This window comes from Cynocephalus volans, chromosome 7, assembly GCF_027409185.1.
Source record: "Cynocephalus volans isolate mCynVol1 chromosome 7, mCynVol1.pri, whole genome shotgun sequence".
In the NCBI taxonomy this organism is placed as follows: domain Eukaryota; kingdom Metazoa; phylum Chordata; class Mammalia; order Dermoptera; family Cynocephalidae; genus Cynocephalus; species Cynocephalus volans.
Genome location: NC_084466.1, coordinates 126,207,325 through 126,233,531, shown reverse-complemented (window position 1 = coordinate 126,233,531; position 26,207 = coordinate 126,207,325). Strand labels below are relative to the sequence as shown.

At 37.2% G+C, this 26,207-nt stretch overlaps 2 pseudogenes; both read left to right on the top strand.

Annotated features, from left to right (window-relative positions):
- The first annotated feature begins 345 nt into the window (after positions 1 to 345).
- On the top strand, positions 346 to 16,011 carry LOC134381770 (cytochrome P450 2C18-like; annotated as a pseudogene).
- A 6,420-nt stretch (positions 16,012 to 22,431) lies between these two features.
- On the top strand, positions 22,432 to 22,858 carry LOC134381769 (large ribosomal subunit protein mL42-like; annotated as a pseudogene).
- Positions 22,859 to 26,207: the final 3,349 nt, after the last annotated feature.

Here is a 26,207-nt window from a genome sequence, read left to right as displayed (position 1 = left end):
GAGAGCAACATCTCCTAGTGATGATATAGCAATAACAAAGTGGCAAACTTTGGGAGTGCTGCTTTCCTTCTTTGTTTTATAGGCATTTGCTATGATTTATTTTTCTGAAGGTATATGGTAAGGGAAGTTTGTGATTAGATTTCATTCAAAAAGTCATCTATTACATTAGTCATGTGTTTTATTCAATATAGCCATGAAAATCGAACTTCTCTGAAGAAATGATTTATACATGGTGTCAAGGAAATAGCTCTGAGCTCAGAACCAGCTTAAGTGAATGAATTGGTGGTATTAGGATTCTTTTCTGTTCTGCACAAAGCGGGTGTGTGTGGCCAAAAATGCTGGAAGATGTTAGAAATTGTTCTTCCAGGAGATGCTGCATGTGCTGGTACTGCACGTGTGGTGCTCACTCTTTCTGTGCTAGTAATACCAGCAGGTCCCAGAGTGGGCTGGGAATTAGAATTACCTAGAGGGACTTTCAAAGTATAGATTTCTAGTGTTCATCACAGGGATGCTGAGTCAGGATCCATATGGGAAGAGATTTAAATGGGGTTCTGAAGGCATCAACTGTTCATTGGTCTAAACAGAATGTGTGGGGCTGATAAATTGCTCAAGCATCACAGGTTGAATAAGCAGAGGTTCAAATTTGAGTCTTCTGTATAAAACCTGTGTGGCACCTAAAATGAATTTGGGCTTCTTTGACCTCAGTTTCTCTGTTTGTAAAACAGGGCAAATAATCCCGCTGAATGTATTGGTGTGAAGATTAATTGTAATCTGTATACCAATTGCCTGGGCATTGTGTGACACATCATAAGGCACCCATAATTGTCAGCCAGAACAGTCACCTTTCCATTTATGAATGAATTTGAGAAATATTTGAAGTTGTATGTGGCAAATAAAGATAGAAAAATTACAATGAATATCTCAGCCTGAATAAGGCGCAGTATATAGTCTAATTAGTGTCTTGCTTTGCTATTATCTGCCTCTCCTTTTCTAGTTCTCAAAAGTCTATGGCCCTGTGTTCACTGTGCATTTTGGCACGAAGCCCGTCATGGTGTTGCATGGATATGAAGCAGTGAAGGAAGCCCCGATTGATAAGGAGGAGGAATTTTCTGTAAGAGGCAATTTCCCGGTGTTTGAAAGAACTAATAAAGGACATGGTAAGTGTGCACGTGTCTGTGTCAGTATTGGTAATCGGGGTGGGAGGACTTAAAACAGAGACTCAAACATCTCCTCAGGCAGACCTTGGCCCAACCATGTATCTGCCAAGTGTCAGTTCACTCTTCCTTGCCTGGGATCTCCCTCCTAGTTTCTGCTCCCTGTCTGTTAGGGATCATTTTCAGCAATGGGAAGAGACGGAAAGAGACCCAGCGCTTTTCGCTCATGACGCTGCGGAATTTTGGGATGGGGAAGAGGAGCACTGAGGACCGTGTTCAAGAGGAAGCCCGCTGCCTTGTGGAGGAGCTGAGAAAAACCAACAGTGGGTGCCTCATTGCTCTGTAGTGCTGACTTTAACGGACTGCTCTCTCCTGCAGTGACATCCTTGGAAACATCTCAGGAGCAGCTAGATCTTTCATTACAGGCAGTGGTGGTCAGCCCTCACGTGGAGGAGGGCTGCTTTGAAGCAGAGACTAAGGGAGCTTTTGTGTATGTGTATTGTGTGTGTGGGTACAATTGTGTATAGAGTGTGGTTTAATCCTATTTTCTTCCCAACATTGTTTCTTTGACTTCAAGTCATAAAATAGGTTTGAGTTAATTTCTGAAAGAATTAATGAGAACTGTTTTCCCCGTAGCATGCATGTGGGTTACCTATTCCAGAATATTTCAACAGAAAATACTTGGAGACCAGACATAGTGTGAGTATGTTCGAGCTTATGTAGCCTGAACAAAGTCACATATTATTTCATTCAATTGCGTTATATTTGTACCACGAGCATCGCTGACATATCTGGGGGTTTTCTTCAGGGTGGTGCCTGTTCTGTCCACTAATGATGCCATTTAGGGTTTTAATTGCTTAGGCATGTCTCACCACAATTCTCATCAGTTATTATTTCTCTGTAAAGACCACAGTATTTAAAAGCAGCCAGCATTAATTATTTCTTGTTACCCACTAATTACTGTACTGATTTATTTATCTGAAGCAAATATATGCTAGAACAGAATTCTCTAAAATATGCAAATGAAAATTTAAAAAACAGATTTATTCAACTAGATTTCTAATATTAGCATTTACTCTTTACTCTGTTTTCCATAAGGGTAACTTGGCTCTGTTTTCAGTTTTCCATATCTCTTTGCCTAATATTCAGTGAATTTTGATGTAGAAATTTGTGGTAGTTAATTTCCTCCCACTGCCAACTCTACTCAGTTATGAAGTGTTTGTCATAATGAATCTGATTATCAGCTTGGTTTTCAAATTCCCTTCTTTTTAAGTTTTCTTTTCCAAATGAAGCGAAAGGAAAGACTAAAAATCAGATCTTACCTGTGAATCACACACATACACACAGATGCACAGGCACACACTCCCCCAAACATCACCAATTACCCTCCTACCTAGTGGCTAAAATAAAACATTTCTCAAAACTCAAAGCCTTGATATTTTTAAAGAAACCTGGTATAGAAGCTGGTAACTCAGCAGGTTTCCTGTTGTTCCATGCCCTACCATTTATTCAGAACACTTTTGATTCAGGTCACCTTACTAAGCCTCCATGGTGTGAATTTGGGAGCTCTTTATGTATGCAGTTCTTTGATCATTTGAGTATAAGAAACTCATTTTATAGACTTGCCACAAGAAAGAAATCAAAAAAACAAACAAAATAATCCACTCTCCTATGACAATTTCTTAACCTGTAAAATAATAGATTTGGCCTAACTGATGAACAAAAAGTTTCTAAAACATACCATTCTGTTGATGGCTATGCTGAATAATATCGCATAATCCAAAAAAGTTAGCTTTAACAAATAAATTAAATTTTAATGATAATTGGAATTTAAGGAAATTTAGTTCCTAAGGAAGGGAATGCATTTTCTTTTCTTTTCTTTTTTTTTACATGAAATGATAAATAAGAAGACTCCATTTATCATTTTAGTTTTTAAATTTTCCTTACCTGGAATTTATATATAAAATACAATTTCCATATTTCTTTTTTTAGACAAACAAATCCATCTTATGCTTACTGTTTATTTATATGAGTTTTTCCTCTCATATAAAATGCATGCATACTGATTTTCATATTTGTTCCTTCAAATACGTGAATTTAGACACAGTCTCTCTCTTTAGTTCTTCTTTATTGGCACAACATGTAATTCTTTCAGCTATTCAATATATATAAACATTTTCCAGGTCCTCAAATATTCTCTCACTTTTTATCTCAAAGCTTTATGGTCTATAGACATTGCAGACAGATGCGATTCTGCTTTGAAAACTTGAATTCTGGGTTTTTAAAAACTATTTTTTATTTTCTTCCAAAATAACAGACACCTTGGGTTACAAGGGTGTAAATAAAGGCAGGAGATGTGAATCGAGCATTTGAAATATCAAAATTTCATTATTTAACTAGTGAGATTGTAATGGTCAACTGAAGCTTAAGGTTGAAGTGATGTGTTGATTTTATGCATGCTGAATTCCTTTTTGCTCTTTAGGGAATTTATAGATAAGAAAATTTCTAAATTACCTTTACTTCTAATATAGTCAAAGTGTTTTAAATGTGCATTTTAATATTGTTTTCAATTTTTTAGCTTCACCGTGTGATCCCACTTTTGTCCTGGGCTGTGCTCCCTGCAATGTGATCTGCTCCATTATTTTCCAGAGTCGTTTTGATTATAAAGATCAGAGTTTTCTTAACTTGATGGAGAAATTCCATGAAAACATCAGGATTCAAGCTCCCTATGGATCCTGGTGAGGCCAAGTCACTTTCTTTATGAGAAACCACTAGTGCTCTTTTTTATGACAAGTCCAAAATTCTCTGTGCACCATGCTGTGGAGTGAAGGTTTGCATACCACAGTCCTGCCTGAGCCTGATAGAGTGCTCATCTGGGAAAGATGACCAAGCCACAATTTTACCCACAGGAAAACAGGTGCCTAAATATAGGGCTGGCTTTCAAGTACATTAGATCCTTGGCCTGTGGTTTTTCCACTAAACACCAAAGCCATTTCTATAAAGTACTTGTCAATTTTCCAAAGGATGCCCATATCACTCAATGGATATCCAGGCCCTTTTCGAAGGCCTCCATTACTCACAAGTCTTGCTATGCAATGAACACTTAGGGACTGCTTTGTCCAACTATTTGGCAGAAATATTCTGATTTAGGAAGAGAATATCTCCTCCAAGGAGGAAGAATATTGGTGGCCATAGAAGCTGCCAGGAAACACTGAGTAGGGTGGGGGTGTTTTGTGCTTCAGCTGGTATCCTAGCTGACAAGATAAATGGATTGGGAATGACAAAATAATTGGTTTTATCTGTATGAACCATAAACAAACATCACAATTTTCCCTGTGCTGAATTGGCAAGCCTTTCACTCGGCCTAAATAATAATTGTGTGTTCTTAGAGAAGTCACTGCTCCTCTTCTGCATATGTAATTCAGTTTCAAGATGTCTCTGAGCCCCTCACACTTCTAAAATACTGATTTGATTTCTGAGGCAGCTCGATAGAAATAAAAACAGCAAGGACTCACTTTATGCTCTAAATCAGGTTGGGCAAACTCCCTTATCCTCTGTTGTCATCTACAAAATTTTCATCATAATCATTCACGTCATTTAAAATTTTCAGGCTAAAGGGCAGAATTGATGAAAAAAATGAGGAAATTGATATAAAGTTGTTTTTATACTAAAAAATGATGTCTGAGTCTAGAAAACGGTTATACCTTTGATATTCTCTCAGAATTTTCTCCCTCAAATTGTTCGATGGGCAAAGAGGATTACTCACATATATACAATGTAAAGTTCCCTCCCAAGATGGACACCACATTGTTTTCATATTTATAGCTATGATTTCTAAATAGGGCTTGGTATATGGTGTATGTCTTCATTACATGTTTCTTATTTAATAAATTTTTGTTTCCTCTCTTAGTTCTGCAATACTTTTCCTTCTCTAGTTGCTTATTTCCCAGGAATTCATAACAAATTATTTAAAAATATTGCTAATGTAAAAAGATATATTTTGGAGAAAATAAAAGAACACCAAGAATCTTTGGTCGTTAAGAATCCTCGAGACTATTGATTGTTTCCTCATCAAAATGGAGCAGGTAAAATGTTAGTAACAGCTCAGTCCTTTGATTCTTTGCACATTTGGTAGTTTATTGAATAGTTCTGTTTTTACTAGGAATGTTTCAGTGGTCAGGCCAGTAATGCTTGACAAGCATTTTAAGTACCTATAGTGTACACAAGACTGCACTAAACATTGCAGAAAAGATATAATTATATAATAGTTACCTAATTCGAATGCATTGACCCTGTTCTTTAGATATAAATAATCTACTGGAGGAGTAACGGAATGCACATCTCAGGTGGATGGAAACAATTACAAATAAATTAGAAAATACAAAATATCATGTCGTAATATGAAGATGTACAAGTGTTTTATCCTCTTCTATATGTTGGAAAAATTTGAGTAATAATTGTTTTTAATTCTTTTATATTTTTTGTTGAAATTCAACAGTGAAGTCATCTGGTCTTCCTGGACTTTTCTTTTTCTTTTCATTTTTTTTTTTTTTTGGAGTTTTTTGTTTACTAATTCTTTACTTGCTGTAGGTGTGTTCACATTTTCTATTTAACTTTGAATCAGTTTTGGTGATTTTTTGTTCATAGGAAGCTTTTCATTTATCAAAATTATCTACTATGTTGATATAAAATTGTTTATATTATACTTTTATTATAGGATCATATTATTATTATATTAGAACTTATAATATATTTTAGTTTTTAAAATCATTAGTATTGTCCCTACTTTCATTTCTGATTTATTTATTGTTGTCTCTTCTTTTTATACTCAGTCAGTTTAACTAAGTGTTTCTCAATGTTGTCGATCTTTCCAAAGGAATGTTATTTCCTGTCATTGATTGTTCTAATACTTTTCTCCTTTTAAAAAAATCTCTTTTTCCTTCTGGTGGCTTTGAGTCTAGTTTGCTGGTTTTTTTGGTAGTTCCTAGATTGTTAAGTTATAGTGCTGATTAGAGGTACAGTTGAAATCTGGTATTGATCAGATCTTATATTTCCTTATCGATGTTTTGTCTAGATAGTCTATCCATTATTAAAAATTGGGTATTCAAGTCTCCCACTATTTTTCTATAACTCTCTACTTGTCCCCTCAATACTGTCCATTATTTGCTTTATATATTTTGGGACTCTTTTGATTGATGCATATACATTTATAATGTTATATCTTCTTGATGAATTCACCATTTTTCCAATATAAAATGTCTTTGCTTCTTTGAACAATTTTTGCTTAACATCACTCTGTTTGATATTAGTATAAGGATCCCAGCTCTCTTTAGTTATAATTCACATGCAAAATTTTTCCATTTTTTTCACTTTTAACTTTTTGTATCTTTGGATATGAAGTTAGTCATGTATAGACAGTACATAGGTGTTTTATTTTTTAAATCTTTTCTCTCAAGATGTGCATTTTTTTAAAAATTTCTTTCTTTTTTTTTTAGTTTTATTTTTTTTATTTATTTATTTTTTTAATTTTATTTTGTCGATATACATTGTAGCTGATTAATGCTCCCCATCACCAAAACCTCCCTCCCTTCTCCCTCCCCCCCTCCCCCCCAACAATGTCCTTTCTGTTTGCTTGTCGTATCAACTTCAAATAATTGTGGTTGTTATATCTTCTTCCCCCCGCCCCCGGTTTTGTGTGTGTGTGTGTGTGTGTGTGTGTGTGTGTGTGTGTGTGTGTGTGTGTGTGTGTGAATTTATATATTAATTTTTAGATCCCACCAATAAGTGAGAACATGTGGTATTTCTCTTTCTGTGCCTGACTTGTTTCACTTAATATAATTCTCTCAAGGTCCATCCATGTTGTTGCAAATGGCAGTATTTCATTCGTTTTGATAGCTGAGTAGTATTCCATTGTGTAGATGTACCACATTTTCCGTATCCACTCATCTGATGATGGGCATTTGGGCTGGTTCCAACTCTTGGCTATTGTAAAGAGTGCTGCGATAAACATTGGGGAACAGGTATACCTTCGACTTGATGATTTCCATTCCTCTGGGTATATTCCCAACAGTGGGATAGCTGGGTCGTATGGTAGATCTATCTGCAATTGTTTGAGGAATCTCCATACCATTTTCCATAGAGGCTGCACCATTTTGCAGTCCCACCAACAATGTATGAGAGTTCCTTTTTCTCCGCAGCCTCGCCAGCATTTATTGTTCAGAGTCTTTTGGATTTTAGCCATCCTAACTGGGGTTAGATGGTATCTCAATGTGGTTTTGATTTGCATTTCCCGGATGCTGAGTGATGTTGAGCATTTTTTCATATGTCTGTTGGCCATTTGTATATCTTCCTTAGAGAAATGCCTACTTAGCTCTTTTGCCCTTTTTTTAATTGGGTTGCTTGTTTTCTTCTTGTAAAGTTGTTTGAGTTCCTTATATATTCTGGATATTAATCCTTTGTCAGATGTATATTTTGCAAATATTTTCTCCCACTCTGTTGGTTGTCTTTTAACTCTATTAAATGTTTCTTTTGCTGTGCAGAAGCTTTTTAGTTTGATATAATCCCATTTGTTTATTTTTCCTTTGGCTGCCCGTGCTTTTGGGGTCGTATTCATGAAGTCTGTGCCCAGTCCTATTTCCTGAAGTGTTTCTCCTATGTTTTCTTTAAGAAGTTTATTGTTTCAGGGTGTATATTTAAATCCTTAATCCATTTTGAGTTGATTTTAGTATACGGTGAGAAGGATGTGCATTTTAAATGGTACATTTAAGCCATGTACCATTAAATTTATCAGTTATATTCAAAAACTTATTTGAGCTATGTTATTTCTTTCTATGTGGCTAACATAATTTTGCCTTTTAATTTTGCAATATTGCTTTACTTTATGTGTGATCAGTTATTTTCTAGAAAACTTTTTTGATTCATTCCTGATTTCTTTCCTTGCATATTTTAATTTTTTTAGTAGTTATCATGAGGGTTATATTTACATCCTGAATTTATAATAATCTAGTTTTAATTAATAGCAAATTATCTTTAAATTATATACATTAACTCTGCTTCCTTCCAACTCAATTTTCCCTTTCTGTTGTAGTCATCACAAATTACATCTTTATACCCTGTGTCCCAGTACTACAGTTATATTATGATTGTGTTCTGCATTTTTAAAAATCATCAAAAACTCAAAAGATCACATACAAAAACATAACAATATAAGCTTTTATATTTCCTGTATATAGGTATTTTTAATATTTCATAATTAAAAGGATTTTTATTTCTTACTATGGTTTTATTTATCTTCTATTGTCATATTTTTCAGCATGAAAGCTGAGTCCCTTTAGTATTTCTTGTAGGGCAGACCTTCCTGGGAGGAATCTGCTTATCTTTGCTTTTATATTGGAACGTCTTAATTTCTTCTTTATTATGTAAGGTTAGGTTTGCCAGATATAGGATTCTTAGTTGACAGTTTTTTCTATCAGCACTTTAAATATATCATTATAATGATTTTTTGACTCTATAGTTTCTGAAGAAAAATCAATTCTTACTATTATTGAGGATCCTTTGCATGTTATGAGTCACTTCTTTCTTGCTGCTTTCAACATTTCCTCTTTGTCCTTGATTTTGGACAGTTTAATCAAACCATGCCTTGTTATTCTCTTTGGTTTTACCATTTGGGGAATTTATTGAGCTCCCTAGTTGTGTAGATTCATGTCTTTCATCATATTTGGAAAGTTTTTAGGTTTTGTTTCTTCAGATATTTTTCTGTCCTTTTTCTCTCTACTCTTTCAGGAACTCCCATGGTGTGTATATTGGTAGATGTGATGGAATTTCACAGGATCCTAAGGCTTTGCTCAGTTTTCCTTGTTCCTTTTTTTTCCTGCTACTCCATCTGGGTAATTTCTGTTGTCCTGCCATTATGTATGCTACTTATTTCTCCTGCCTACTCAAGCCTGCTTTTCAATCACTTTGGTGAATTGTTTTTTAATCTATTGTCTTTTCCCTCCAAAATTTTTATTTTTTTAGCTAATAATTTCTTTCTTATCATTGATATTCCCAACTTTTTCAAAATTGTTTTCCTGATTTCCTTTAGTTCTTTGTATATGGTTTCATTCAACTCTCCTAGAATATTTACAGCATTTGACTTAGAGGTTTCACTTAGTAAGTCTAATGCTGAGCTTCCTCAGGGATGGTTTCTGTCAAATACTTTTTTTTTTAGCTGTTAATAGGCCATATTCCTTGTTTATTTGTATCTCATGTAATTTTTTGTTAATGTATTAACTCTGGAAATAAGATTTTCTCTCTTCTCTAACAATTGTCATTGTTACTTGATATAGTCTGCAGTCATCCCCTTATTTAGCCACTTTCCAAATTAATTTGGCAAAGACTTGATCACTCAGATTTATTTTTTGTTATGTCTGCCATCATTCATTGACCTGACAGGTTTCCTTAAGTTTTTAGAATAAAAGTAAGAAAAATACTCATATATTCTTCAGTTTTTAAAATTTTGTGTTTTGAAATCCACTCATCCTTTGTCTATTGGGAAGTTGCTTTAGCCTGTGGGGATTGAAACAATGGCCAGGCTTTGTGCTAGTCCATCACCAATCCTTGACCCTGTGTAATCTGTCTGATGAAACTATTTTGGGAATCTAGAGTCTGGTCAAGCATCCAGGGGAGTGCTTGATGAAAAAAATGTCTGGTAAATTAAGGTAAATGTGACATCTCACATAGAGGCTAACATTCCTCATACACAAGCTCCATGACAGGCAGTTTGGGGAACAGTGTACTGTGCTGCTGTGTTGCTGTGCAACCTGCTCATCCCAAGCTGGGCAACAGGAAACTTTGTCTTCAAAAAATCAGAGTTGTGTCTTAAGACATTTCATAGAATTTTGAGGCAAGCTAGGACATTGAGGTCAAGGTTTTAAGAGAGATGGCAGTGTAACCTCAATATTTGCTGTCCTGCGCCACCTTGAGTTCATGCTCCCTTAATTCTGGCATGGTGCTCCTCATCAACCACAGCCTTGGCAAAAGTAGTCCCAGGAGCAGATTATGTGTTACACCAATGTGCCATAAAGTTTGGCAGCATTTACATGGTGTTGACTCTGCAGACATGCAGAATGCACCAGCTATGGGGCCACGGCAGCCTTCACCCACATTTGAAAAGATGTTATGGACAGCCCATGCACTCAGGTAGAGATATGTAGCAGGGGTCAAGCCATAGCAGAGACTCCCTGCAAGAGCAATGCATAGTGGGAATGGAGCCACTCCCAAGACTCCAGGACAGTAGGGCCACAAAAATGCAACTCCAAACTTGGAAATCTGCCGGTAGGATACTACAACCTGTGAGAGCTGCTGGCACTGAGCCTAGTAAAGAAATAGCAGTGGGGCTGCCTGAATCCTTGGGGGCCTGACCCTTGCCCAACTGTGCCCAGGATGTGAGATGTGGTGTTAAAGGAGATTACTCTCTAGCTTTAAAATAAAGCGCAGTTTTCCCTATTGGGTTTTGGACTTCTTTGGAAATAGCTAACCCTTTCTCATTGGCTGTCACTCCCTTTTAGAATGGAAATGTTTATCCTGTGTCTGTCCCTCCATTATATTTTGGAAGCACATAACTTGTTAACTCTGTAGATTTAAAGCTGAAGAGTAACTTGCGTCAGGATGAATTGTTCCTTGAGTCTCATACACATCCAATATAGACAAGTTGGGACTTGGGACTATGACTTTTTTGACTGTTGGGATAGAATAAATATATTTTTCATTGTGAGAGGGCATACATTTTGGGTGCTAGGCATGAAGTGTTATAGTTTAAATGTGTTTCCCACAATTCGTGTTTGAAAACCTAATCCCCAAATGAACAGTGTTAGGAAGTGGAGCCTAATAAGTAAGTGGTGATCAGTTCATGAGAGCTCTGTGGATTTGTTGTTAAAGTGAGCTCTGCCCCTTTTGACTTTTCTTCATCTCACCCTCTCCTGCCCTTCCACCTTCCACCATGGGATGATGCAGCACAGAGGCCTTCACCAGAGGCTAGCATCATGCTCTTGGATTTCCCAGCCTTGAGAACAATGAAAAATATATTTATTATATAAAAATACTTTACCCGGTCTCTGATTCTCTGTTATAGCAAAACAAACAGACTAAGACAGGGCACCAATAGGCTTCTGCTTATGTGTTTTTTAAAGAAATATGCTGCCTGGCACACCTGGCTGGGAAGAGTCTCATGAATGGAATTTTTTGGCATGCATGGAAGAAGGTGGTAGGAAATAAAGTTTGGGTCAACTGCTCTACTTTCTGTGCCATACTATAGAGTAGTTTTTCCTGATACTACACTCCCCAGTTTCTGTGTTTGCTAACTTTATAACAAAGTGTGCTATTTTGAATTCACTGTAATTGAATACATTAATAAATAATTTGTCAGATAATGTATCAAATCATTTCCAGGAAAAGCACATTCAGCAGTCTGAATTTACTATTGAAAACTTGGCAACCACTGCATGTGATTTATTTGTTGCTGGCACAGAGACCACAAGCACCGCTCTGAGCTATGTACTCCTGCTCCTGCTGAAGCACCCAGAGGTCAGAGGTACGATGACAGGTGATGAGCAGAGTGAACTTCAGCAAAGATGGTGGGAAAACACTGTTATTTTCCTACATCATGTTTCTTTTAGAGAAACTTCATTATTTCAACGCCTGTGACAGCAGCTGCTGTCTTCACAGAGAATAGATCAAAGGGCAACAATTAACTCAAGACAGGATGAAATTGTAACCTAATTGTCACAACAGGAAGATATATCGAGGAAGAATAGCTAATCTCTCTCTTAATAACCCTATAAGTTTCCATATTTGGAAACAGCAAGTGCTAGAGAAGGTAGAGAATGAGGCTCTTCCTGTCCAAGTTCCCTCCATGTCTCCTTTTATCCGGTAACTAATTTTTTCCTTCAGGAAAAGGGAGGCTCATTCTCTAGAGAAACTGAGCCTAAGAAGCCCTATACTCAGGGACACTGGGCAGTGAGAGAGAAACAGTGAGGTGTGGGCTGGAAAGGAAGGTTTGGTAAGAGTCCTGTGCTTGAATTCTGAGGCTCTTATCTTTTCCCTCCATCTCTCTTCTGGAAATTCAGCAACCAGACTTATCCTTCCAAGAGTGAATAAGAGTTCTTGGTATTTTGCCATTTAAATAGAAAATTCTTGCACAATTCCAGCACAGTGAGTGCAATAAAAATATGCTCCCCAAGACACAAGGTCATAAAATTTCAGAACACGAGGATTAAAGTAAAATCCTAAAAATTTTCAGAGAGATATGTCATGTCATGCATAAAGATTAGGATTCAGACAGTACCAGAATTCTCAAGAGTAACCATTGCCTTGTGTACTGTGAATAAAAGTATTTTCTGACCTGCACATTAACCAAAAATATTACCTCTTTTTTTTACTTTTTCTAAAAAATACTGGATGATTTGCTCCACCCAAATATCTGAAACCAAGTCAGAGGAAGTCATGGGCTGCAGGAATCGGGAGGCCTCATGGAGGAGAATGAGAGTGTCAGGGAGGCTGCTGGTCACCAGGCCTAGAAAACACCCACCTCAGAAAGGACCAGGTGGAAAAAGCAGGTGTGAGGACAGACACCAAGAACAAAAGAGAAGTGATGGATTTTATGAGGTTTCCCAATAACTGGGAAATTGTTACCAGTGGTTTCAAACATCTACCTCAGCACTTGGGAATAATTCTAACTTGGGAAATAGAAAATTATGATTTGAAATAAAAAGACAGATTAAGTTCCAGAAAATACCATGTATAAAATGTAATCATAGATGACTCATGAGGGAAGAATTTTTATGTAGTCAGAATGATGTAAACTATGACCAAAACTTGTAGTCTACATATATTCGGGAAAATGGGGTGAGGGGAAGTGTGTGACTGTGTGTATGTCTGTGTATGTGTGAATATTTGTGGGTGTGGGTGTGAATATAGGGGCTGGAGATGATGAAAATTCTCATCTCTCATAGTAGTAAATGGTTAAGTAATTAATATAAACAGTTGTTATTTAGAAATATGAATATGAATTTAAAAGAATGCTCAAAGTGGCCACATTTGGGCAGTGGGAAGATAAAGAGAGTGCCATTGCAAATTTTACACACACACACACACACAAAAAAAAAAAAAAAAACGGGGGGGGAAGAAGACATAACAACCACAATTACTTGAAGTTGATACGACAAGCAAACAGAAAGGACATTGTTGGGTAGGAGGGACGGGAGGGAGAAAGGAGGGAGGTTTCGGTGATGGGCCACAATAATCAATCACATTGTATATCGACAAAATAAAAATTAAAAAAAATTAATATATAATTTAGTCTTTTTATTTTAAGCAAAGAGTTTTAACTGTTTTCTTTTGGGGTTGTTATTGAGAGGTATTGTCTTGTTCCTGGCATTTTATGGCTTTTTGTTTAGGTGTTTCATAATTTGTTCTTTTCCTCTCCTTTGATTATTGGTTCAATATTTGTGGGGGGTTTTTGAAGTGTTAAGATTTAGTTTCCTTCATCTTTCTCATTTGCATTTCTGTTTTATTAGTGGATTTTGTTCTTACTTGTGTACTTGTGGTAGGGAATATATTTTTGCACTCCTGATGCAGGACTCCCCTGAGAATTTCTTGCATGTTCATGTGGTGATGAACTCTAACAGGTTTTGTTTGTCTGGGAAATACACCATCTCTCTCTCACATTTCTGAAGGATAGCCTTGATGGGTATAGTATTCTTGCCTGGCAGGTTTTTTCTTTTAGTATTTTGAAGATGTCATCTGATTTTCTTTTCACCTGTAGAGTTTCAGCTGAGAAGCCTGCTGTTTGTCTGCTGGGGGCTCTCTTATTAGTGACTTGATGCTTTTCTCTAGCTGCTTTCAGGATTCTGTTTTGTCTTTGAGCTTTTCCAATTTGACTATAATGTGCCTCTACGAGGATCTTTTTGGATGGAAACTGTTGGGGGATATTTGATCTTCCTGGATCTGGACATCTAGTCTCTCCCTATGCCTGGGATGCTTGACATTATTATTTCATTGAGTAGATTTTCAATGCCTTTTCCTTTCTCCTCCCCTTCAGGAATACCCATGATTCAGATTTTTGTGCACTTAAGGTTGTCTGCTAACTCTCATAGACATTCTTCAGTTTCAAAAATCTTTTCTTTTTTTTCCCTCTGCCTTTATTTGATAAAGACCAACTTCATGTTTGGAAATTATTTCATCTGCTTGATCTGATCTGCTGCTGAAGTTTTTGGTTGCATTTTTTATTTCATTAAATGTGCCTCTCCGTTCCAGAAGTTCTGCTGCATTGTTTTTTAAGGTATTTATCTCTATGTAAATTGCATCCCTCCTATCCTGGATATTTTTTCTCATTTCATTGGATTGTCTTATAGAGTCCTCTCTTATCTCACTGAATTTCCTTAAGATAGTTCCTCAGAATTCCTTTCCAGTCATTACAAGCATTCCCTGTTTTGTAGGGTCTAGTACTTGAGAGTGTCTGAATTCCTTAGGCAGTGTCATATTTTCTGAATTTTTCTTATTTCTAATATCTCTACATTGATTTCTGGTCATCTGGAAGATCAGTTGCTTCTTCTATTACTCAGTAGTGGACCTTGAGGAGAAAGACTTCTTCCTCTTTTCCCAGGGTCCTCCAGTGACTCTCCTTGTGTCCATGAAGTCAAGTATCTCGTTGGCCACCTGCATAGTGGTCATAGATATTACTATGTTAGTGTGCCATCGTTGCAAATGTAGTAGCTGTGTTGGTGCCTGTTGTGAACCACTTCCACAGAAGCTGTGTGAAACCTTTTGGCAGTGGCACAGCACATGGTTTTCTGCTTCTGTACAGGCTGGGTAGTGTTGTGGGCAGGTGACTGGCCTGTTCTCTTGCCTGCCTGGGTGTCTCCCACATCAGTGGTGGCATGGCACTTGGTCCTGCCTTTTGCATTGTTGATGTGGGAGTCTGCTTGCATGGTTGGTCTGTTGTCCTGCCTGCATGAAGGCACAGTCCTGATGGTCCAATCATCTCTTAATGGCCCCAGCTTCCACAATCATATTGGGCATTTAGTTTTCAAGATGTGCTTATGTCATTCTGCCTCTGGCCTCGCAATGTTTATGTACTTCTCACATACAAATATAATCATTTCATCCTCACAGCCCCAGAGTCTTAACTTGTTCCAGCACCTACTCAAATGGCCAAGTCTACAGTCTCATCTATGAGCCTGTGAAATCAGAACATGCTATCTACATCCAAGATACAATGCTGGGAATAGCGCAGGGTACATAATCCCTTTCTGAAAGGAAGCAACACAAAAGAAGAAAGGAGTAACAGGTCCACAGCATGTCTGAAAAACAGCAGGACAGACATGGAAACTTAAAGCTGAAGAATAATCTCCCTTTTCTTGTAGTCCAGCAGACTCTGTGCACTGGTGTGGGGGTTGGGTCTCCAACTCCCTGGGCCAACCAACCTCTGTGGCTTTACTGGGCTCAGCCAATGCTTCAGTTCCCCAAGCTGGCATTTCAAGTTGGTAGCTGTACAGTTCAGGGGTCCGGTACAGGTGGTCGTGCTGCTTTCACAACTCTGTCAGGCATGGTCATTATGGGAACTCCCTGTTGCAAGTCCAACCTCACAGTTTTCCTTGGCATTGCTCTAGTGGAAACACACTGTGATGACTATGCCCCTGTGACAAATCACTTCCCGGATCCCAGGTTTTTCTATACAGGCTTTGAAATCTGGGTGGAAGCTCCCATACCTCCACAGGTCTTGAATTCTATGAGTCCGTGGACTTTCCACATGGATGCCATGAAGGCTTTTGGCTTGTATCTTCTGAAGCAGTGGGTCCAGGAGCCATGGTCCAACTGAGCCATGGCTGGAGAAGCCAGAACGGCTAGAATGTGGGTGCAGGTAGCAGTGTCCCAAGGTGGCACTGGGCAGTGAGCCTATAAATGGTTCCCCAAACCTGTTTCTGAAAATCATTGTCTTACTAAGCCTCTGAGCCTGTTGTGGGAGGAGCAACCTCGAAGAACTGTGAAATGCCTTCAGTGTCATTTTTCAATTCTCTTTATGATCTTTTCTTCCCATAATAGCCTTTGTAGATGGTTACTGGGCTTCACCCTTGGTTTCCTCTCCTGAACACACTTTTTCACTCCTTATGTGGCCAGGCTGAGAGCTTTCCAATATTTTACTCTCTGCTCCCCACACCATTTTTTTGAGAAGTTTGCAGTACCAGGAGCAACACCCTTGACCTCCATGTTACCAACACCGTGCTCTAACCAGCTGAGAAAACAGGCCAGCCCCCTGTTTTCCTATTAATTATAAATTTCACTTTTATATCATGCCTTTGCTGCTGTAACTCAGAGTAGGCTGTCAGAAGTAGCCACATAGCTCTCTGAATGCTTTGCTGCTTAGAAATTTCTTCCACCAAATACTCTGGTTCATCACATCTAAGTCCCACATTCCATAAAGTCCTCAAGCATGGACACAATGCAGCCACATTTTTTACCAGCTCATGATGAGAGTGTACTTTACTCCAGTTTTCAATAAGCTCCATTGCCTCTACTCCTAAGACCTCCTCAGAATGGTCTATACAGCTTATATTTCTATCAGCATTCTGTTCACCACCACTTAACAAAACTCTCAGAAGTTCCAAGCTTTCCCTTCTTGTCTTCTTCTGTTTTCCACACTGGACCCCAGATTTGCTGATGGTGGGCTGAATCACTCAGATGCTGAGGCCCATCAGGGTGATGGTGAGGGACTGGCTTTCTGAGGCCACTTATCTTCTTGTGTTCTAAGTCCTCAGCAGAATCTAGGCTTTCTCTAGAATGCTCTTCTAAACTTTTACAGCATCTGCTCTACACCCAGGTCCAATATTGTTTCCAATTTTCAGATATTTGCTATTAGCAACAGCCCACTTCTTGGTACCAGTTTTCTGTATTCGTCCATTTTCTGTTGCTTATAACTGGATATCTGAAACTGGACATCTGTGGTCCAGACTAGCATATCTGGTGAAGGCTGCCTTCTTGGTGGAGGCTCGGTATACAGGCCAGTGGCAATGCAAGATATCATGTGGTGAGAATGGCAAGAGCAAGAATGCTAACTTTCTCTTTCTCTCCTTATAAGACCATCATAACCATGCCTTTAATAACCCATTAAACCATCAACTCATAACTCTATAAATAAATCAATCCATTCAGGAGGAATCAGTCCGCATGATCCAATTGCTTATTAAAAGCCCAAACTTTCACCATCATATTGGGGGTTAAGTTCCAACATGAACCTGAAGGGACATTAAAACCACAGCAATGTCTGTCAGTGTGGGTCTCTTTGGACTTATGTTATTTGGTGTCATTTGGGATTCCTTGATCTGGATTCTATTTCTTTTCACAGGCTGGGGAAGTTTTCAGCCATTATTTCTTTGAATATGTTTTCCATTCCTTTAAATCTTTCTTTTCTTCCTGGCATGTTGATGCATAAGTTGTTCCACTTCATAATATTTCATAAGTCCCTTAAGCTCTCTTCACTCGTTTTTTGTTTTGTTTTGTTTTGTTTTTGCGATTCAGGTTGGGTGGTTTCCAGTGACATGTCTTCAATTTCACTGATCCTTTATTTGTTTAGTCAAGTCTGCTGTAGAACCCCTCGACTGAAATTTTTAGTTCAGTTATAGTATTCTTCAGCTCTATGATTTCTGTTTAGTACTTTTTAATCCTTTCCATGTTTTTGTTGATACTCTCAGTTTGTTCTTCTATTGCTCTCCTGACGTGGGTAAGCAAGTTTATGGCCATTGTTTTTGAGTTTTCTATTGGGTAAATCACATATAACCATGTCAATGGGGTTAATTTCTGGAGATCTGTCTTGGTCTGTTATTTGAAACATATTTCCCTATTTCTTAATGTTCCTTGTCTCTCTGTGATGGTTTCTGCACATGAGATGAGAAAACTGCTTCTACAAGTCTTGCCAAACTTGCCTCATGTAGGAGAAAGATCTCACCAATCCATCCAGATTGATATTCTAATGTGCGTTTCAAAGCTCTGTGTTTTTTCAAAGTGTTTTGTTTGTTTTGGTTGGCACCTAGGAGATGTCCCATGTCCGGTTAGGTCCACCATACACTTAATGTACGAGAACAGTTGTTTTTCTCCCACTGTTTCTTCACTAAGCCGAGTAGGGGATCTGGGGCCAATGCCAGCACTCACATTCAAACTGGTCCTTCTGATCCTGGGGAGATACCTACTAGAATTTGATATGTTACAGGTCCATTTCTTTTCTTTCTTTTCTTTACTTTTCATGATGTAGAAGGACCTAGGAATGCAGAGCTCCATGTCTTCAAGAGCTAGGTGGTTAAGATGCAGCACTTTGGGTGAGAGCTATAGAAGTTGTGGTACTAGTGTATGGGCATGCACTTTTCAGGATGAATGTGTAGTCCTGGATTTATCACTGTGAGGACCTGGGGAAGGAGGCTCAGGAAGTCCAAACTACTGCACTGGCTGTGGGATGTCTATTGGTTTTTGGCCCAGTTAACTCCCTGATTTAGGCTATTTAGAAACTCAATTGTCAGCAGCAATAGCTGGCAGAGTATGCTGGGAAGAGAAACTGGGATATTTGCATTTTAACTCCTTCTATGCCCTGATCCCAGGAGATGAACACATGGAAGTGCTTGTGTGCTCCTATAGTACCATTACATTTTTCTCTGACCTAGACCAATGTCTCTATCCCTAGTCCCCTCTGCTCCTTGAGTTAGCAAATTAAGAACCAATCCATGAGGAACGTTAGGGTAAGGACATCATATGTGTAGTTGAAACCCTCCTCTCCTCCAGGAGAAGCTGGGTGTTGGGTATTTCTTCTGGACTGCCTGGTGCAGTGCCTGGGGTTGTTTCTGTGCCTGAGTGTGCCATAGATTTTCCTGTCTGTTCAATGTGGATATTTTCTCAATCTCTCAGTATATAGGAGTCTTTCATTTATCACTTTCTTTCACAGGGATTTTATTAATTAATAGTTGTTTATTTAGGGCATCCATGGGTGGAGGGAGAGTCAGGAGACTTGTATTCCACATGTTGCTGATGTCACTTTTTGAGAATTGCAAAGTCCTGATTCTCGCATATAATTTTTTTAGATATAGCCCTAATTTATCCATTTCTATCAATTAAGATTGTGTGTGCATACAAACAAGAAAAAACCCAATTAACAATGGCTTTTAAAAAGTGTGTATATTTATCTTACATACAGGGAGTCTCATGTTGGGAATTCTAGAACTAGTACAACAGCCCAGAAACATCATGGGCTCAAGTGCCTGCCATTTTTTACAGAGACTTAGCACATGAACTTTCCTATCGATGGCTAAATACTCATGTTTCAAGGTGATGTCTACACCACCTCCACCTTCTTATATATGTTTTGAGTTAGAAGAAGGAAAGAGAGAAAGTGCCATCAGCAGATTCCTGCTTATATGTCATTGGCAAGAAATAGGTTGCATGGTAAACCTATCTTCAAGAGAGGATGGGAGTTGGAATTTTTAGGCAAGCGAGTGATAAGAAGTTAGGAAATAAAGACTATGTAACTGATGTACATTTGCTGCCATACTATTCATTCTTTTTGTAGTTTTAATACTGCACTCTTCATTTTTTAAGTTTGTTTCTCTTTAGAACAACCTGAGTTACTTTGGATTCATTGTAATTAAACATGCTGGAAAACTGTTGCAGTGGATTGAATTGTGTCCTCCCAAGGTTTAAAGTGTGAAAGTTTGGTCTCCACTGGGACTGTTAAGAGGGTGGGAAATCCTATTATGTTAATTAAGTGGTGGGGCCTTGAAGTGGTGATTAGGTTTTGAGGACCATGTCTTAATGAATGGATTAATGATGATTCTCATGGGTGTGGTTTGGAGGGCTTTAAAAAGAGAGCATGTGAGAATCTCTCTCTCTCTCTCTGGTTGGCTATGTCAGGCATGTGAGACCCCTGGGTCACTGTTGCTACTACCAAGGCCTTCCCCAGGATTGTTCCTTGTACTTCAGACTTCCCAGCCTCTGAAAGTGTAAGCAATGAATTTCATTTTCTTTTAAAATCACCCAGTTTCAGGTATTTATGTTGTAAGCAACTGTAATTTACTAACACAACCATCAAATAATCAAATAATTCTTAAGAAAAGAACAATCAACCATCTGAGTTTATTATTGAAAGAACTGCAATTGTTCTGCTTGGTGTTGGAACAGAGGCAACAAGTACCACTCTGGAATATGAAATCTTGCTCCTGCTGAGGCACCCAGAGGTCACAGGTATGGCCACAGGTGATGAGCAGAGTGAATTTTAGCAAAGATGTTGGGAAGATGCTGCTAATGTCTTCCACTCTATTTCTTTTAGAGAAGATTGACTACTGAAATTTTCTAACCACTAGCTGTAAGTTGTCCACATATGATGACGGGGTAAAAATGAGGTAATTTTGCTCTATAGGGGAGAGTAACTTGGAGAAGTGAAGACAGTGTGCAGTGGGAAAAGCAATGAAGCTCTGGGTTTTAATTGACAAAATATGGTGGATAAAGTGTCTGGATGTCACAGGAGTGGATTTGCAATAGGCATAGGCATCATAAATTGCTATAGGATTAAAGGTTGGTTTTCTTAAGAACAGAGTACTTTTAATGATATATTTGTTCTTTCGGATCTTTCATTATTTTGAAAATGTAGTGTTCTAATGCTGGGGGCAGATAAAATAGAGGTGGCCTGGGAAAATTTCCACAGTCTGGAAAATATTTTAAAGGGTTAAATTAATAAGAAAAGTATATGCTATATAAGCAGAAGATGTGCCTAAGAAATATTATTATTCCAGAAGTCTGAGTAAAAAAAATGGTAGTTGCCAAGATAAGAATTTTTTAGGGTGATCATGTTATTGTTTATAAACAACTTTTAATACTTTTAATATTTATTTACTTTTAAGCAGATTTGGGTTCTGCATACCAGATAGCCGCACATTATGTTGTTCTGGTTCAGGATCTCATCAAAATAATGATGAATTAATTAAAAATGAGAAATACTCCTGTTTACGATGAGAAGAGGAGTACGAGAACTAGACATCAAGTCTTTTGCAAACTTCTGAAACACAGAGAGAAGATGGAGGGATGGTAACTAAATTGGCAAAGAGATTGAAGTTGTAGCTTAATGTCATAAGAGGAAGATTTGTCTTGGATGAACAGATTAATTTATACCCCTACAATCCCCATAAGATTCAGTATGTGAAAGAATCAGGTGTCAAAGAAGGTAGAAGGAGAATGAAGCAGAAAACAGAAGACTCCATGCCAACTAGAGACAACTCAATTTCATCAGGTAACCATTTCCCCTCACAGGAAAGGGAGCCTGACTCTTTACAGGAACTGAACCTAAGAGGCCCTGCATTCCATTCAGGGACACCGGACAGAGACAGGGAAGGAGAAAGGCATAGGTCTCAAAAGAAAGATAAAGGCAGAATCCAATTGAATTCTGAGTAGCTCCTTTCTCCATCTTGTTCCTAAAATTCAGCAGGCAGATTTAAACTCCTGAGAATTAGTACTGGTGGAAAGACCTCCATTTTTTTGGCCATCATGGTAGAAATTCCTACCTAATGTCCCTACAAGTGAACAAACTGAAAATATCCATCCCAAGACATGGGGGATACAGAATTTAAGAATACTGGATTAAAGGAAAAATCATAAAAACTTTCCAAGATAAGTCAGATCATATATAAATAGTTAGAAATGAGAATGGCATTCTCAAGAGCAGCTGTCATCGTATATTTTCATAGATAAAAGATATTTTCAGACCTGCAAATTGGTAAAGAAAAAATTACCCTATTTTAATTTCTCCGAAAAATACTAGGTGATATGATCCATCCAAATACCTAAAACCAATTCAGACGAAGTCGTGGGCTCTGGGAATCGGGAGGCTTCATGTAAGGGGATGAGACTGTCAGGGAGGCTCCTGGGCACCAGGCCTAGGAAACACCCACTTCAGAAAGGACCAGGGGGACAATGCAGGTAACAGTGCAGACACCAAGAATAAAGGAGATATGATGGTTTAGTTGAAGTTCTTCAATAATTAGAAAATTATTTCTAGGAATTTGAAACATCCCTGAACAACTTCAATGATTCTAAATTTGCTTCTAAATATTAGGAATTAAAACAGAAAATTTTGTTTGAGACAAGATGGTGGCCTAGTGTTGAGGACCTGTTGGTGGATGAAAATTGCTTTGTCTAGAAGCAGATATTAAAAGCACATCCTCCTCAAACCATCTTTTTTCATACCAGCTGATAAGCATCTTGATGCAGTATGGCAGCAACAGCAGTAAATTGAGTGATATCAAAGAGAAATATCTTGAAACATTGATTTCCAATCAGAGACACAGCTTTGTGTTGTTTTTGTCATAAATCTACATGTTCTTCTGATCCAGATGACTATAATTGTAAAGAGCTTGTTTTGACATCTGATGGCAGGACGATAGTATGCTACCACCTTTCTGTAGACGTTCTAAATGAACACACAAAACCTATCGCTCAACCAGATCCTGGGCATAATAATGAACAAACACATGATGAAGCACTGAAAACCAGATTAGAAGAAAAAGGTGAGCAACTGAAGCAAGGACTCATGATAGAACAACTTAGCAAAATATACTTTACTGCTAAAGCACCGTTGGTATCCTCGTGGACAGTATCACAGATGTTGTATGAAATTGAATCCTCCAAAAGACAGTTAACATTGAGGTTCTTGGGGAATCAAAGAGACCTATACCTCATTTGCCATTTTCCACCTGAGAAAATGCAATCTGGTGTATTAATTAGTATGTTATATAGTAAAATAATAATAATAAAATGTCTTATATATTAAAAAGTTAATAAATAATAAAATAAATCAGGCAATTTAAAGTCCAAGTATGTACAACAGATGAAACATAATCATAGTTCTCTTACCTATGAACAAAGTTCATGAAATTATAATGATGTAAACAATGAATATTGAGATTATAGATATTGTAATATAAAACATTGTGGAGAGTGGAGTAAAGGTAAGTGTGTGTGTATGTGTCTGTTTGTGGGTGTGTGTGTTTGTATATTTTCTATGGGGTGCTGAGGGAGATGTAAGTTTTCATTTCTTTTACCTGGAAATTTTAGAAATTGTCTAAAATTTGATAAAATGAAGAAATAGAGGCATTATTTAGAAATGTGAACATAAATTTCAGGAGAAACTTCTAGAATATTTCAATGTGGCCACCTTTGGAGAGTTTGAGGATAAGAGAGGTATCATTGTAAGTTGCAAATAAACAGACACACACAACACACAAACCTAGAGGTACAAATAATCTTTTAGTAGAATTCAATTTTTAAAACACAATATACTATTTTGATATAAAATAAATTTTTGATTCCTGTTTTTCTTACTGCAAGTACAGTAATCCGAGTTAATAATGTACTAACTATTTAAATTTTGAAACATTTTCTCACTTATATTTGTATTGGTTATCCTGTATGCTAATATTTGTGTACAGATTTATCTTAATGCTTAGCTTGTAGTAGAATTATATGTATTTGTAACAAAGCAAATCTCCAAGTCTAGATGAACTTCTGGCCTTGTAATTTGTATTTATAATGATGTTAATACACCTGTAATGCATCATGTGATCCTGAATTGCAATTACAACTGTTCCATGACCTCGTACCCATCAACCTGCTCATGCATAAATGAACTGTGACATAAATTCAGAAATGACCTCATCCATAAGGCAAGCTTATTTTTCCCACACTTCATCTCAGTGCTCTTGAAGTTCCCAAATTCACAGTCCAGCTCTGATCCTTTACCAACACAAGATGAGAGAAGAGCCAAACTCAGACATATGGGAGCTTGATGGACTTTGTGTTGTTTCCAGTATTGGGCGTAAAGTTTCATAACAGGACTTGGTGTCCGGCATTGTGAGTCTTCCAAATTTGTCCTACTTCCTTAGTAATTTTTGGCTACTCAGGTTTTTATATTTTCAAATAAATGTTGAAAGTATCAATTTGTCACTTGACCAAAACACTGCTTGGGTTTTTATCAGGGGGACATTAAATCTACAGTCCAATTTGAAAAGAGTTGGTGTTTTGCCTTGTTGAATCTTTCAATTCATAAATACGGTAAGGCTTCCAATTTACTTAGGCTTTATTTTTTCAGTAATGTTTTGTTTTCAGTGTTATGGTTTACACATCACTTAAGTTTTATTCTTAAATAAATTATATTTTTGATGTTATTGTAAATGGTATATTTTTTTGTGTGTGGCTGGCTGGTATGCAAGTAGTATATATTTTAAAATGACTTTTCTGTTTGTTTTTGTATGGGGCAATATAATCAACATTTTGATGACCGTAGATCTGGCAACTCTGCTAAATTCACTCATCATTGCTAATAATTTGTAATCTTATTTGTAATTTCTATGCACACAATTCCGTGATCTGGTTTAATATTTGTTTCATCTCTTTTTTTCTAATTCTAGGATTTCAATTTCTCTTTATTGTATTATTTCACTGGTTACAATTTCCAGGAAGTGTTGAATACAAGTCATGATAGTGGACATCCTTGTTTCATTTCTGGTCTTCAGGAGGGGGTGGAGTTAAACCATCTCAATATTGAGAATGGTGTTTTATGGATACTTTTTGTAAATTTAAAAAATAGTATTAGGACAGTTTGCCCTTCCTTCTCGTTTTTTAATGATTTTGGTTTTTTTTTTGCGAATGTGTGTACAATTTGATCAAATGGATTGTCCATCTCTTTTGATATGGCCATATATTTTGGTCTGCCTATATATAAAAATACATAAATATATTACATATTAATTAAAATGCACACACACATAAAAAAATACAGAATAGAAGGAAATGTTTGCAAAGTACAAGGGGAAAATATCCTGAATATAAAAGGAACTTAAACAACTCAATCATAAAAAAAGAAATAACCCAATTAAGAAATGGACAAATGACCTAATCAGACAATTATCAATAGAAGACATACAAGTGACCAACAGGTATATGAAAAAATGTTCAACACCACTAATCATCAGTAAAATGCAAATTAAAACCACATTGAGATATCCTATTACCCCAGTTAGATTGGCTCTTATCAAAAACACAGAAAATAACAAGTGCTGGCAAGGATGCAGAGAAAGAGGAACACTTACAGATTATTGGTGGGATCATAGATTAGTATTGCCATTATGGAAAATAGTATGGCCATTTCTCAAACAACTACTGATAGAACTACCGTATGACCTAGCAGTCCTTCTACTGGCCCAAAAGAATGAAAAGCATCATATCGATGAGATACTTGTACTCCCACATTTATCACAGCAGTGTTTCACAATAGCCAAGATTTGGAACCAATCTAAATGTTTTGAAATATGCCTGTACCCTTAAATATGCACAATCAGTACATTTCATTAAAAAATTTTAAAGAGTAATATCTGTAATGCAAGAATTCCAATTCTTAGCATCTATTCCAATCCCAAGGGTGTGCAAATGGAGGAATCTCCAAAAGATCTGTCATCGCATCATTGATCTTAATAAAAAAATGTACACTACTTGAACGTTCATTGTTAGGGTGATGAACATCATATGATGTAGTGTGAGTAAGGAAGATGTATGTGTGTGTGTGTTTTTCTTTTCTTAATCAACATAGTTCATTGTACATATCTGTGAGGCACAAAGTTGAATATCAATACCTGTGTGCAATATGTGATGCTCAAATCAGGATAATTAGTATATTCAACATCTTACAATGTAATCATTTTTTGTGGCCATTAACCAGTTTCACCTTGCCCACCCCTGCTTCCCACCTCTGGTAACTTCAGTTTTGTTCTCTCCTTTTGAAAGTTCAAAATATTCTTGTTATTGTTGTATCTTTATTTCTTTTTTAAAGAAATTAATTTGTTTACTTTTTAGCTCCCACTTGTGAGTGTGGGCATGAAGTATTTTTATTTCTGTGCCTGGATAATTTCACTTAGGATTTTCTCTGAGTTCACCCATGTTGGTGTGAATGGCAGTATTTCATTCCTTTTTTATGGCAGAGTAGTATTCCAGTCT